The following is a 13,636-nucleotide window of genomic DNA, read 5'->3' as shown; positions in this document are numbered from 1 at the left end:
GCATGCAATGTTACTTTTCAAAATGCAGGGATGTGGTTTTTTGTTAAACTGAACAACATTAAACACAGACCTTGGTGTAAAATGAATCAAATCAAGGTTGTTTCTGTCAAGATTGATATTTAACTGAAATTGCTAACACTTGAAAGATAGTTTAAGGCAGGAAGTCTAATGTTGACTGACTTTAAAAAGTTGGCTAATTTAAATTTAAATTATATCATTCAACAATGTTATGTAATTGGATGGGAAAGCAGGAAAGTCCTTTTATTAGAGAATTCTTTGTAGATAGCACCCATGAAAGCCACACTAGTTGATGCTAATTACCATATTTTGTTTAAACTTCCATCTAAATGAAAGGATCATTCAGTTCAGAAGCTGCAGTCATACAAAAACCACAAGTGCAGTTGAATTGCTGCTGCCAAGCAGATGGGGCTTTGATCAGAATAAGTTATTTGCAGCTTTATTGTCTGGCTGCCAGGGTGGGGTTTGTATTGAATCATCTCTTTTTGAAGAAGGGAAAGGGGAGAAACCGGTCACGTTGACCAGTGATAAGTTTTTATTTTTTTGCAGATGAAAATCCTCAACTGAAGAGACAAACTTCAAGGTACTTGTTTAAAAATGTCTTGTGATATCAGATCACTTTATACATGGGATGATTTTAGTTGGAGAATAACTAGTGTGTTTGTTTTATGTAATAGTAGTTTGTAGGGGGTAGAGTATTGGATTATTTTGAGTTGAAACATCTGATTCCCTCTCCCCTCCCCAAAATTCAACTTTTAACTTCCACTGGAGGAGGAAAGGAAAGCCATTGCTGCTGCTGTGATGCATCTCATACTTCATGCTGACAGAGTCAAAAGCTTAGCAGTGTCACATAGCTGAAATACTTTCTGCTTGTGTTGGGAGGTGAAAACAGTGGTAAACCAGTCAGTTGACAAAGACATGGAGGGAATAGAATGGGAAAGGAGAATGATTTCTGCTGTGTGGTTTTCTGAGGCTTCACAGGATATTGCTGTAATAGCTTTACTAAAACAGCACCCAGCATTCAAAAACAAGAAGAAAAAAGGACTGGGAACTCTGTCAGGAATAAAGCCAAAGTAGAAATGTGTACTGTAGAATTAAGAGTCCTAAATCAGATAGGCTTATTCTTCAGTGCTCATTTCTGTTTTGGCTTTAGCCCTCCTGTACCAAATTCCCGGTACATTTTTATTCCTGTTTTGAACACTAGCTGCTGTATTAAGGCTATCTGTTCAGAGATACCCTGTACATCAGAAAGTGAAATGTAACCCCGGGGAACCAGAACCAGCCTGTGGGCAAGTATTTGCTAACCCTTGCACCCTGATGATAGCTTTCCTAAAAATTGCAATGTACAACTGCAGCTGTAATTTTTACTTTGCTGTTCACACTGACAGAGTTGTAGGTGGTTTTTTTTCTAAGTTTAGAACAAGTGATGCGAATAAATAGTTTGTGAGTACTTTTAAATTGTGATGATTTATTTTTCAGAGAAAAAAAAATCCCAAACAGTAGACTCATCATTATGGCTTCATTTTGTTTCAGTTCTTTATTGCTCTCATCTTTCGCTGTCTTTGTTTCTCTCCTTTCTTTACACTTTATCTTTGTCCCTGCTTCCCTTTCTATTTTATATGCTCTACCCTTCTTCCCCCCCCCTTTTTTTGGTGTGTAATCTCTGCTGGGGAAGACCACAATAGATTGTTACTGTATAAAAGGCTTACAAATAAAACTAACTAGCTTCCCAATCTTTATACCAAACTTTGTGGTAAGAAAAAGCATGTGAATTTCACCTGAGAGGTAGTTTTCAGTGCCTAAGATAAGGAGTTTAAACTGGGTGTTTCCCCCCAGGTACTACTTCAGCCTCATAATAGCAATCCTACATCAGTAAAATCTTTGTAATAAGAAAATGTAGTGCTTCAGCTGAGAATGATTGTGTAGATGTGTTTATAGGTTATAAAAGGTTATAGTGCTATGTTTTGATAGGCTCATTTTTCAGTAGCCCAGCATTATGGTAGACGATTCCTTATCTCTGATCTTTCTGGTTAGCTCAACGTTAGGCTATTGCCAGCTGAATGCAAAAGGTATAGAGGTTATCTTGAAAATAAAATTTTGGATAAGGAGGTTTTGGGCTATGGTACCACAGGTGCCATCTGCAGGTTAAGAAATTGTTCCAGGGTGGAGGGCCTGAGTCTCCATTTGCTTCCATTGGTATACATCATGAATAATTGCACTGAAATCACTGGAGTGAAACCAGTATGAGTGAGAGGAAAATCAGGCCTATTGAGTTTTGTGAACTTTCTCAGCATGCCAGACAATACCACTTTAGAAGCTTTTGTTGTCTGAGGATTTACAGATTTTCAAGATACCCAGACTGATTTTGTTACTAGATTTTCAACTTAAGAGTATGCACTCAACAAATCCTTGACAAAAATCTTAAGACCATCAATTTCCAAATTTTGAGTTGTGACTCTTCGAATGAGGAAACAGTCCATTTTGATTGTTTAAGAATTGGCTTCTGCCCTCACACTTCATGAGAGTGTGTATATATCTCACTGAATCTTGGTGATGCTGCACACAATGAATGTGGTACATTTGCCTGAAGGCAAAATTTGTCACTTAATATATTGCTGAGACACTGAATGGAACTATCTGGTTAAGCAGTTAAGGAATTAAGAGGCAGGTGAATGAGGAGGTGTAATGGACAGGAGGAGTGCTGATCAGCACTTGGTGACTAAGGGGTTAAACTCAGGTAGCTAGTAAAGGTGTTGACGAAGGGGCCATGAGAACCAATTGAGATAGTGGGTTGAAATTTGAATTGGTTATAGGTTCCTTGCCTGCTTTCTTTGTGTGGGAGAGATAAACCAGGGCTAGTCTAGACTGGCATGATTTTCTTCAAATGCTTTTAACGGAAAAGTTTTTCCGTTAAAAGCATTTGCGGAAAAGAGCGTCTAGATTGGCATGGACGCTTTTCTGCAAAAGCACTTTTTGTGGAAAAGCGTCCGTGCCAATCTAGATGTGGTTTTGTGCAAGAAAGCCCCGATCGCCATTTTCGCGATTGGGGCTCTTTTGCGCAAAACAATACCACGTTGTCTACACTGGCCCTCTTGCACAAAAGCATTTGTGCAAGAGTGCTTTTGGCCGAATGGGAGCAGCATAGCACTTCTGCAAGAACACTGACAATCTTACATGAGGTCGTTGGTGTTCTTGCGGAAATTCAAGCGGCCAGTGTAGACAGCTGGCAAGTTTTTCCGGAAAAGCAGCTGTTTTTGCGGAAAAACTTGCCAGTCTAGACACAGCCCAGGAGTTGAGAGAGACAGAATAATTTAAACCCAGACAGGACTACCATGTCTCCAAGGAATTTGGGGCATGGGAATGGATTGAACAAAGATAAAACTGTAAGTCAAAGCGAAAGTGAATCCAGTTGTGTTCAGGGTAATTTTTCTTTATTTTGTGGTTTAGTAAGAACTGCTCTATATGATTCTGTGCCTCGCTTCCCCATTTACTACCTTGCACTATGTCCAGAGACTTTTCTCTGTCTTTTAAAATTTGTTTTCCTTGGTTGCTCTGTAACATCTAGCAACCAAGAATGCTTTATGAAGTTTATCTTTTGTTTTGTAACAAAAATAACTTCTTTTAAGGTGATTCTTGTGTCCTGATAGGTCTGTCTGCATGCCTCTGACTGAGGGGTCAGTTGCCAGAGACTGCAGCTTGTTTTCTCTTTTCTTTTTTCAAGTTCTTTTGGGGCAAAAGAGCTTGGGGTACCCTGGGGGAGGTGGTTTCAAGTGTTCATTCCTAGTTTTTGGGATAGAAAAGCACTTGATGGTGGCAGTGATTCCCCAAAATCTGTGTATTGTGATTCTGGGGTTGGGAGGGGGAGTTTTTTGTAACCAGTGCCTGTAAAGGCTTTGAAGTTCTCTTGTGAGCCCTCACCATCTGCACTCAGAGCGCCAGGGTGGGGAATAACCCTGACAGGAGTTGAAGAAGGTCACAATGAATGTGGCTTAGTTTAGGACCAGAATATCACTAAAAGGTCACACTCACTAGTTGTATCTTCTGCCTACTTTTTAGCATCTTCTTTGTTTGACTGTGATCCTTCATAGCTCAAATACAGTGAAACAGAGCTGGGGAAAGCATAATTATGTAACATGCCAAACATCCATGAGCATGATGAAGGTATTGAATAGGGTTGCCAGGCATCTAGTATTGGCCCGGACAGTCCGGTATTTGTGGCCTCTGTCTAGTAAAAAAACAACAACCTCTGTCCAGTGTTTTCTGTTTTTTCTTGGACAGTTGGGCGCTTGGGACATTCCACCTCTGCCACGTCTGATGGGAGGAGTGGTGAGCATGGGGATTTAAAGGCGCAGTGCCTTTTGTTTTGTTCCTTTTTTTTTTCTCAACCAATTTTTTCCCACCATGTTCGGTATTTCTTTTTAAAGTATCCGGCAACCCTAGTATTGAACAGCACTGGTCCCAGAACTGATTCTTGAGGATCCTCACTAGTTATACTGTTCCAGCATGACTGTGAACTATTGATAACTATTCCCTGGGAACAGTTTTCCAACCCATCTAATAGCTCAATATAGTTTGTACTTCCCAGTTATCACTAAGTCATGTTTTTCTCACTCTGAGCATGGTTAAGTGGTTCTTACACAGTCTATAGCTTGTTCTTTTAATTATTTCTCAATGTTTTAAATGAAGGGGTTGTGCTTAAATTATCTGTTTTTAAATATGTTTCTTTAGTTTGAAATGTTTCAGGAAGTTTCAGCCACTGTTACCAAAATCAGTGTTTGGAACCTATGTGTAGGGGAACAAAACCAAATTTAGGATCACATGTAAAAGTGTCAACAGTTGGGACAAGAACTTTCCAAATTGTAAAGTTTGAATTACAGTCATTTAGCATGTGTTCAGTTAAGTGATGTGGTATAAATTCATTCAGTAGCTGAATGAATTTACCATATTTTAGAACCTTATTTAATCATTGTAATGATTTTGATATAGATAAGTGTTTTCAGCATCATAGGAATATTCTATTTTATTTTTCAGTTTTTCATTTGATCAGTTACTGTAAAAGCAATTAAGGATTTCTAAAACAGAGGGCTATTTGGATCAGGAACTTCTATTCCTTCATAGAGATTTCACATTCCAGAAGACTGGAAAAGTGCCCATCTCTAAAAAGGAAAGTAAGGACAACAGAGGGAATTACAGACCAGTCAGTCTAACTTTTCTGTACCAGGAAAGATGATGGAACAAATAATTAAGGAATCAATTTGCAAACATCTGCAAGATAACAAGGTGATAAGTAACAGTCAACATGGATTTGTCAAGAACAAAACTTGCCGAACAAACCTGATCAGTTTTGGGTTTTTTTGGATGGGGTAATAAGCCTTGTGGATGTGTGTGGGAGTGGGGGGGGGGGGGGGGAGGGAGTAAGCACAGTATAGCTAAACTTTAGTAAAGCTTTTGATACATCTCACATGCCCCTTCTCATTAACAAACTAGGGAAATACAAGCTACATTGAGCCACTATTAGATGGGTTGGAAAACTGGAGTAGCATAACTAGTGGTGTTCCTCAGGAATCAGTTCTGGGACCAGTGCTGTTCAATATCTTCATCAATTATTTAGATAAAGACATAGAGAGTACACCTATAAAGTTTGCAGATGATACCAAGCTAGGAGGGGTTGCAAGTGCTTTAGAGGATGAGATGAAAATTCAAAATGATCTGGACAAACTGGAGAAATGGCTGGAGGTAAACAGGATGAAATTTACTAAGGACAAATGCAAAGTACTTCACTTAGGAAGGAACAATCAAAATGGGAAATGATTAATTAGGAACGAATATTACAGAAGGGACTCTGGGAGTCACAGCGGAACACATGCTAAATATGAGTCAACAATGTAATACTGTTTCCAAAAGAAACCCCACAAGTATTATTCTGGGATGTAGTAACAGGAGTGTTTTAAGCAAGACTAGAGAAGTAATGATTTTGCTGTATTTCACACTGGTTAGGATTCAGCTGGAGTACAGGCAGTCCCCGACTTACGCGGATCCGACTTATGTCGGATCCGCACTTACGAACGGGGCTTTCTCGCCCCGGAGGTCGAGGTAGCGGATTGCTACCTGCGAGCTCTGGAGCAAGAAAGCCCCGTTCGTAAGCTGCTCCGGTGCCCCTGGTCTGCTGGAGACCGTCTCCAGCAGACCAGAGGCACCGGGCGGGTTCCCGCGCTTCTGAGGCTTTGCCAGAGCAAAGCCTCAGAAGTGTGGGGAACCGCCGCTGCTGCCGCTTGAGTCCCGGTGCCTGTGGTCTGCTGGGGACCGTCCCCAGCAGACCACAGGCACCGGGACTCAAGCCGCAGCCGCGGCGGTTCCCCACACTTCTGAGACTTTGCCAGAGCAAAGCCTCAGAGGCGCGGCACCCCGCTGCCGCTGCGGCTCTGCTCCCCGTGTCCCTGGTCTGCTGGGGGGGGGGGGGGGGGGCGCGGCTAGTGTGCCCCCCCCCAGCAGACCACGCTTTTGTTTTGGACCCTGGAGCAGAGCAGCTGGGGCGCTGCAGATTGGTCCTGCAGCGCCCGCTCTGGGCACTACTGGACCAACCCGGCAGCACCCCAGCTGCTCTGCCCCAGGTCCTGATTCAGCCGCTGCTGGTCAGTTTCAGCAGTGGCTGAATCAGGACGCCTGGGGCAGAGCAGCTGGGGTGCTGCTGGGTTGGTCCAGTAGCGCCGAGGAGCGGTGCTACTGGAGCAACCCAGCAGCACCCCAGCTGCTCTGCCCCAGGCGTCCCCAAGTCAGCCGCTGCTGAAACTGACCAGCGCTGACTACAGGAAGCCCGAGGCAGAGTTGCTCTGCCCCAGGCTTCCTGGAATCAGCGCTGATCAGTTTCAGCAGCAGCTGACTTCGGGAAGCTTGGGGTTCTTAAGTTGAATCTGTATGTAAGTCAGAACTGGCGGTCAGTTTCAGCAGCGGCTGAATCTGGACGCCAGTTCCGACTTACATACAGATTCAACTTAAGAACAAAACTACAGTCCCTATCTTGTACGTAACCCGGGGACTGCCTGTACTGTATCTAGTTCTGGTCATCACATTTCAGAAAAGATGTGGACAAATTAGAGAAGGTCCAGAGAAGAGCAACAAAAACGATTAAAAGTCTAGAAAACATGACCTATGAGGGAAGATTGAAAAAACTGAGTTTGTTTAGTCTGGAAAAAAGAAGACTGAGAGGGTATATAACAGCTTTGAAGTACCTAAAATGCTGTTATGAGGACAAGGGAGAAAAATTATTCTCCTTAATATCAGATGATAGGACAAGAAGCAATTGGCTTAAATTGCAGCAAGGGAGATTTAAGCTAAACATTAGGAAAACCTTCCTAACTGTCAAGGTGGTTAAGCACTGAATAAATTGCCTAGGAGATTGTAGATTCTCCACCATTGGGAGATGTTTAAGAGCAAGTTAGACGAACGCCTGTCAGGAATAGTCTAGATGGTGCTTGGACCTGCCACAAGTGCAGAGGACTGGACTAGATGACATCTAGATGTTCTGTAATTCTGTGCTTCTTTATCTGTAAAGTAACTACAGTAAAACTCCAATAGTCCGGCATCCAATTGTACGGCACTCCCGATAGTCCGGCATCAAAATGGCAAGAGCCTAGTGAGTGAGCTTCGGAAAAAAACGAGTCACAAGGCCGCAGCTGCAGCAGCTGAACTGAGCAAAACCGGACGGGACCGAGTCAGTCTGCCACTGGTATTGTGTGACTCTGGACAGTGCTTGTGCTACAATAGAAAGGGTTAAAAACACTTTATATACAGTGTGTGTGTGTATATATATAAAACCATCTTATAGTACCTCCTGATAGTCTGGCATATCCGATAATCCGTCACCACCTAGGTCCCAAAGGTTCCAGATTATCAGAAGACTACTGTAAAATGCTTTTTGAATGCTGTCTAAGTAATATGGATGGAATAATTAATTTTACCAAATTTAGAACACTCTCAAACATTTTGTACTCTAGATTGAAACCATACTTTAATACTAAACTACATTTGTAGACTTCTTTTGTTAATTTCCTTTATCAACAAGTCAATTAATTGTGTAGACAAGTGAATATATACTAGCTTGAATAGAAAATAAGATGTCTAACTTTGAGATAACTTTATTTAAATTAAAATAGTTTTATAGCATATAAGAGATAATGCTGATATATGGGAGATATTTACTGGGAGTGTCCTATGGAAAATTATTCTTTCTTTTAAAGAACAATGTGGTAATCTACAGCAGGTGGCCTCTCTCCACTGATTTTGAAGAGTAATCCAAGAGAAAATGCTGTCCTGTTTAGTCAGTCTGCTTGTTGGGAAAAACAGAATGTAGCCTGGGAGAACCCCTGTCAGGACCAGGAGAGGTATGATCTCCGCCAAAGAGAGTTGTAAGTTGTGGACCTGGGAACCTAAAGAGGTTGAACCACAAGGGCTGGGAATGCAGATAATGTTGCAATGAACTATGGCAATGATCTTTAGAATAATATACTCAAAGTCTGATGGACATGTAATTACAGGATTTTACAACCTCATATAGAATATACACTTAAGGTTCATACACAGATTTGAGATCTGAGTGCATGTAGCCTAATCGGTACTATTAGTACCAATGATGAATATGTTCAAATACTACAGTAGTTATTTCCTAGAGAGTCTTTTTCAGTAGTATTAAAAGTGAGGTGCATATAGAATGAATGGCATTTATGGCATGTCTTCAGTGAGAAATGGTTTCAGTGGAACAAATATACTGTATTCTGATTTTAATCTGCTGCTCATGCTATGTTGAAGTGCTGCAAATGATTTGCATTTGACCCATATTTCTGTGAGTTAACTCACTCTCTAGAGAGAATTTAATTATATATTAGCTAATTTTAAAAACTGAAGTCCTTACTCAGGACTAGATCAGCCCCTTTGGTGGGAGAAATTGCAAGAGGGTCGGGGGACAGAATAGAGGGAGATCTCTATAACAGTTTCATTCTTTTGGGGTTGCTGTGCTCCCCTACAGAATACTCAGGGTAAGTGTCTTTGTTTTACTGTGCTGGTTCTAGGCAGTGCTTAATATGTGCCAGAACTAAGCCCTGGCACATCTATGCTTGGCAGTTCACAGCCCTGGCACCTCTGAGCTTCCCACTTCATTTCTGAAATTTAAAAAAAAAAGGCCTTGAATCCTGACATCTTGAATCCCATCACCTCTTCCATTGTAAATTAAGCATTGGCTCTAGGTCACGGTCTTTGCTCCTCTATGCTGGCTGCAAGTCATCCTTATTACATGTCTGGCCTACCTGAGACACGGCACTAATGGGCCCACACATGCAGGGATCCCTCTGTCACTTGATTCCCTTCAAGCCCCCACTTGAGAAGTTGTCTACAGCATGGAGGAGCTTTACAGAAGAGTCAAAACAATTTCAGTGGGACTAACTGTCCATTGAATTTGAGCTGGTTGCCTGAATGGGGAGATTGTGTACAGATGTTACCTGCCCTTCCTGCTGGCTTTTTTCCCATCCCTGGCTTGCCTTCTCCCAGGTATAAATCTTTGACCCTTCGGAGGTCCCTCCCACATGGGTTAGGTATGGAAAAGGTGGTGCAATGGAAGTACATGACATCTACTTATTTGCAGGAAGGGGGAGAGCCATGCATACTTTATCCCTTTCTTGTCTGAAGTACTGTGGGAAAAGCCTGGCTTCCAGGATTTACCATTTGAATTTGACTTAATGAAGACTTTTATTTGACTTAATGAAGACTATGATTAGGTGATGTTATAATCACTACTTCTCTTCTAATTAGCTAATATAATTGACAGATATTTACTTTTTTTAAAGCAGGTAATGGAATTTTAATTTCTGCTCAGATTTGGAACTGTCTTGTCTGTTCAATATTTTTCTGACAAGGTGTTTCTGGGGCTATGTCTACACTAGAAAGGTTTGACAACAAAAGTCCCATCAATTTGCAAAAGTCGGCAAAAGTGAAAGCCGGTCAAACTGGTTTTCCTACCTTCCACTGTGAACATTTCATGGCCACATTGCTAGCTGCCCCCTCTGCTTTGCTCTATCTGTAATGTCACTAAGCATCCTGCAGTGCAGTGTGGTGGAAAGGCAGAGCTGATCCCTGCGTTTCTTCTGATTCTCCCTGAATTATCCCACAATCTCCTCAACTGGGAGCAGCGTCAAGAGTAGCTCTGTGAGCTCTCCATGATGAGGAATGCCAAAGCAGCACAGCAGTCTCTCCAGACTCCCTCCTGCAGCAGCAGGCTGCCTGCTGCTGTGTTTCTAGCAGGGCAGAACATGAGCATTCTAATGGTTTGCTCTTTTTGTTTGTTCCTCAAAAGGAGCAGGTCAGGCAACTGTTAGGTACTTTCCAGAACCCTGAAAGGGGAGGGGCGCATGCCAGCAGACATCACAGGGAAGGCATTGTGGGATACTGGTGGAAGCCAGTTCTCTCAACAAAGCAAAAAACAGAGTCCACACTGTTCTTTGTTGACCATAAAGGTCAGGGAAAAGACAAAAGTCCCTCACGGAGGTGGAAATTTTCTGTCGCAAAAAACAGTTGCACGTTGGGACATTTTCATGCTGTAATGTGGACACTTAGAGATTTTAGTTATTCAGAGTTTTTCTCGATGGAACTTGCCAGTGTAGACAAGCTTTAAGTGTACTTATTTGTAATTAGATCCTACTTAGACTGTCCACCTTTTAATTTGAAAAAGGCTTAAGTGTCTTTAATTTCAAGGTTAATCTGGTAATAATTACATGACCTGAATGTTGATTTTTTTTAAGGTTTCCATGCATTCCAAATGAAAAGTAATGGTTGTCAACAGTATGAATTAGTATTATAACAGAAATCAGTCTTTCCTTTCTTTTACTGAGAGCAAAAATCATTCTCAAGGCTAACTTATAACAAAGTATAGATAGCAAAATGTGTTGCTCAGCTGGCTAGATTGATTGTATGTCATTGTCAGCATAACTGGTGAGAACTCAACAAGTTTTGTTTCTTTTATCTCTTTTCTTTAAAAAAATAATAGAGCACGTTTTAATTCCATATTAAAAGGAACTAACATGATAATTTTCAATTTCTAAATCTTGGGGGTGGGTGCACAAAAGCAAAATCTGAATTTAAGGTCATAACAAAGAGTTATAATCGAATAGAAAAAGAAAAGGGAAAAGGTCCCATATATCAACAATATAAAAATGTAAGAAACTACCAAAAACAATGTATATGAATAATTCCTGTGTACAACATTTAGTTGCTACTACCAATATAGCCATCAGGAATACACAGAGTAGTAAAAGAAAAATCTCTCACAAAGATCATCATGTAAAAAGACAAGAAGGGGCCCAATCATGCAATTTTTCCTTCATTACAATGGGAATATTTCAGTGAGTAAGTATCATTTAAGCCAGGATTGCAAGAGTTGATCCCAAAATAATGTCTGCTCATATTTGTCTCACTCACATTGGTTTAAATGAGATTACTCCTATGAGCAAGGGGAGCAACATTTAGCTCATAGCACATAAAAAGAGAAAAATAACATAAATGTCTGCAATGGTCTGAACGCTTCCTTTATTTCAAGGATGGTGACATGTGCTGGCTGGCAGCATTCTAACTTGCAAAATTTCCTGAACCACATATTTTACTATATATTGAACTACATAGTCACCAACAAGGTTTGTATGCAAGGTTGATAAAATATGGCAAAAAATATCGTAAGTATACTGCAGCAAGAGGAATCAAAACAATATTTCACTGGTTCAAACAATCTCAACTATTCAAATAGAGTATTTCTTCCTTATGAAATCCACTATTTAGTATACACTCTAGAGCAGTGGTCCCCAACACGGTGCCACACGGCATTCGTGTGTGCCCGCTAAGTGCTCGGGGCTGGCCTGGCCCTGGGCATGTGGCGCACGCATGGTGCCGGAGCTGGCCCCGGGCGCATGGCACACAGTGAGCGCCGGCCCCGGGAGCGCCGCGCTCTGGGTGCACGGCGCTTGGAGGAGGCGCCGGCCCCGGGCGCGCGGCACTTGGGGGGAGCTCCAGCCCCGGGCGTGTGGCACTTGGGGGGGAGCTCCGGCCCCGGGCGTGCGGCGCATGGAGGGGGGGGCGCCGGCCCTGGGTGCGCGGCTATGGAGGGCCCCACCCCCTGGCGCCCAGCGGACGAACGGCCATTCCTCCTGGCACCCGGCAACCTCCAAAGGTTGGGGACCACTGCTCTAGAGGTACGTCTAGACTACATGGCTCTGTCGACGGAGCCATGTAGATGAGTTTACTAGACATAGGAAAATGAAGCAGCAATTTAAATAATCACCACTTCATTTACATCAAAATGGCCGCTGCGCTGTGCCAATCAGCTGTTTGTCGGTACAGCGCGGTAGTCTGGATGCTCCATGGTCGACAACGGAAGCCTTTGTCGATCGCTCCGGTAAACCTCATTCCACGAGGCATAACGGGGCGGTCAACAAATGCTTCTGTTGTCGACCACGGAGCATCCAGACTACTGTGCTGAGCCGCCAAACAGCTGATCGGCACAGCGCGGCGGCCATTTTGATGTAAATGAAACGGCGATTATACATATCCTAGGGCATGAGTGAGCAAATACCGGCATGCGGGCTGAATCTGGTTCCCCAGGGTTAGCTCCTGGTGGGTCACTGCCACTATATTTACTTGCACTTCTGAAGCTATGAGAGATTGTAGCTCCTGTTGATTGTGGATCACTGTTCCTGGCCAATGGGAACTGCAGGAAGTGATGTCTCAGTCTGCACCATGTCCTGCGACTCCCATTGGCTGGGAGCCATGGATCCACAGCCAATGGGAACTGCAATCTCCCATATCTGCAGAGGTTCAGGTAAATACAGGGGCAGTGGTCCTCCAGAGGCTAACACTAGCAAATCGCCAACATTTTATTGCTGACCCCTGCTTTAGAACTCCATTAGTAAGGCAAGAATATATATAGTAAATGATATGTAGTAAATTCATAAGCTGAATGAATATAGTGGAAAAAATACCTACATAGACTTCTAGAAGTCTGACTGAACTTGGCAATGAAGTGTATTCAGCCTGCAGTTCTCTGTGAAATCACAGGCTAAGCTCTCTAGCTCACAGAAATTCTGAATGGCCACCTGGGAATCTGAATATTTTATATTTAAAGGAGAAAATATTTTGGGAAATGATAGACAAGTTGGGGGCCAAGGCACTCAACAAAGAAATCTCCACCCTGTTTGAGGCATCCAGAAAGGAATTATGTAGGCACAACAGCCAGACAATCCTTTTGTGGCTTCAAATTCTGCTGATGTCATAAAAAAGCATCTAACTTTGCCAGCGTATTTTAGCAGTGCAATACATAAAATGTCTAGATCAATCTTCTCCAATAGAACATCCTCCAAGAACAATTCATGACTTCCTATACCTATGTGTGACAGTGAAATAAGCTGTGAGAGAAGTATGCGAGATGTTGGATAAGTGCAATCTTAAAAAAGTAAGTGGTGGAAATTCCATGAAGGCATATCCCATCACTTGGAGATTGGAACCATGACATGTCAAAATTAAGGATTTTAGATACTGTGTTAAGGAATAATCATGTAAATGCACACAATATTATCAGTTACATGAT

At 42.3% G+C, this 13,636-nt stretch overlaps 1 protein-coding gene across 2 annotated transcripts in view; it reads left to right on the top strand.

The window, feature by feature from the left end:
- The window catches only part of SPSB4 (splA/ryanodine receptor domain and SOCS box containing 4), a 344,397-nt gene that overhangs the window by 125,904 nt on the left and 204,857 nt on the right, over positions 1–13,636 (top strand). Inside the window, exon 1 of one of the 2 annotated variants that reach the window (XM_006134825.4) lies at positions 484–601. The exons of the other annotated variant lie outside the window; for it this stretch is intronic. The gene's annotated coding sequence lies outside the window, so the exon portion shown is untranslated. Of the gene's footprint in view, positions 1–483; positions 602–13,636 lie in introns of those variants that run through there. 2 annotated transcript variants of the gene reach the window in all.

The sequence above is a fragment of the Pelodiscus sinensis genome, chromosome 10 (assembly GCF_049634645.1).
Source record: "Pelodiscus sinensis isolate JC-2024 chromosome 10, ASM4963464v1, whole genome shotgun sequence".
NCBI lineage: Eukaryota > Metazoa > Chordata > Testudines > Trionychidae > Pelodiscus > Pelodiscus sinensis.
Note: the sequence above shows the minus strand (reverse complement) of the source record. Positions and strands in the feature narration are given on the sequence as shown.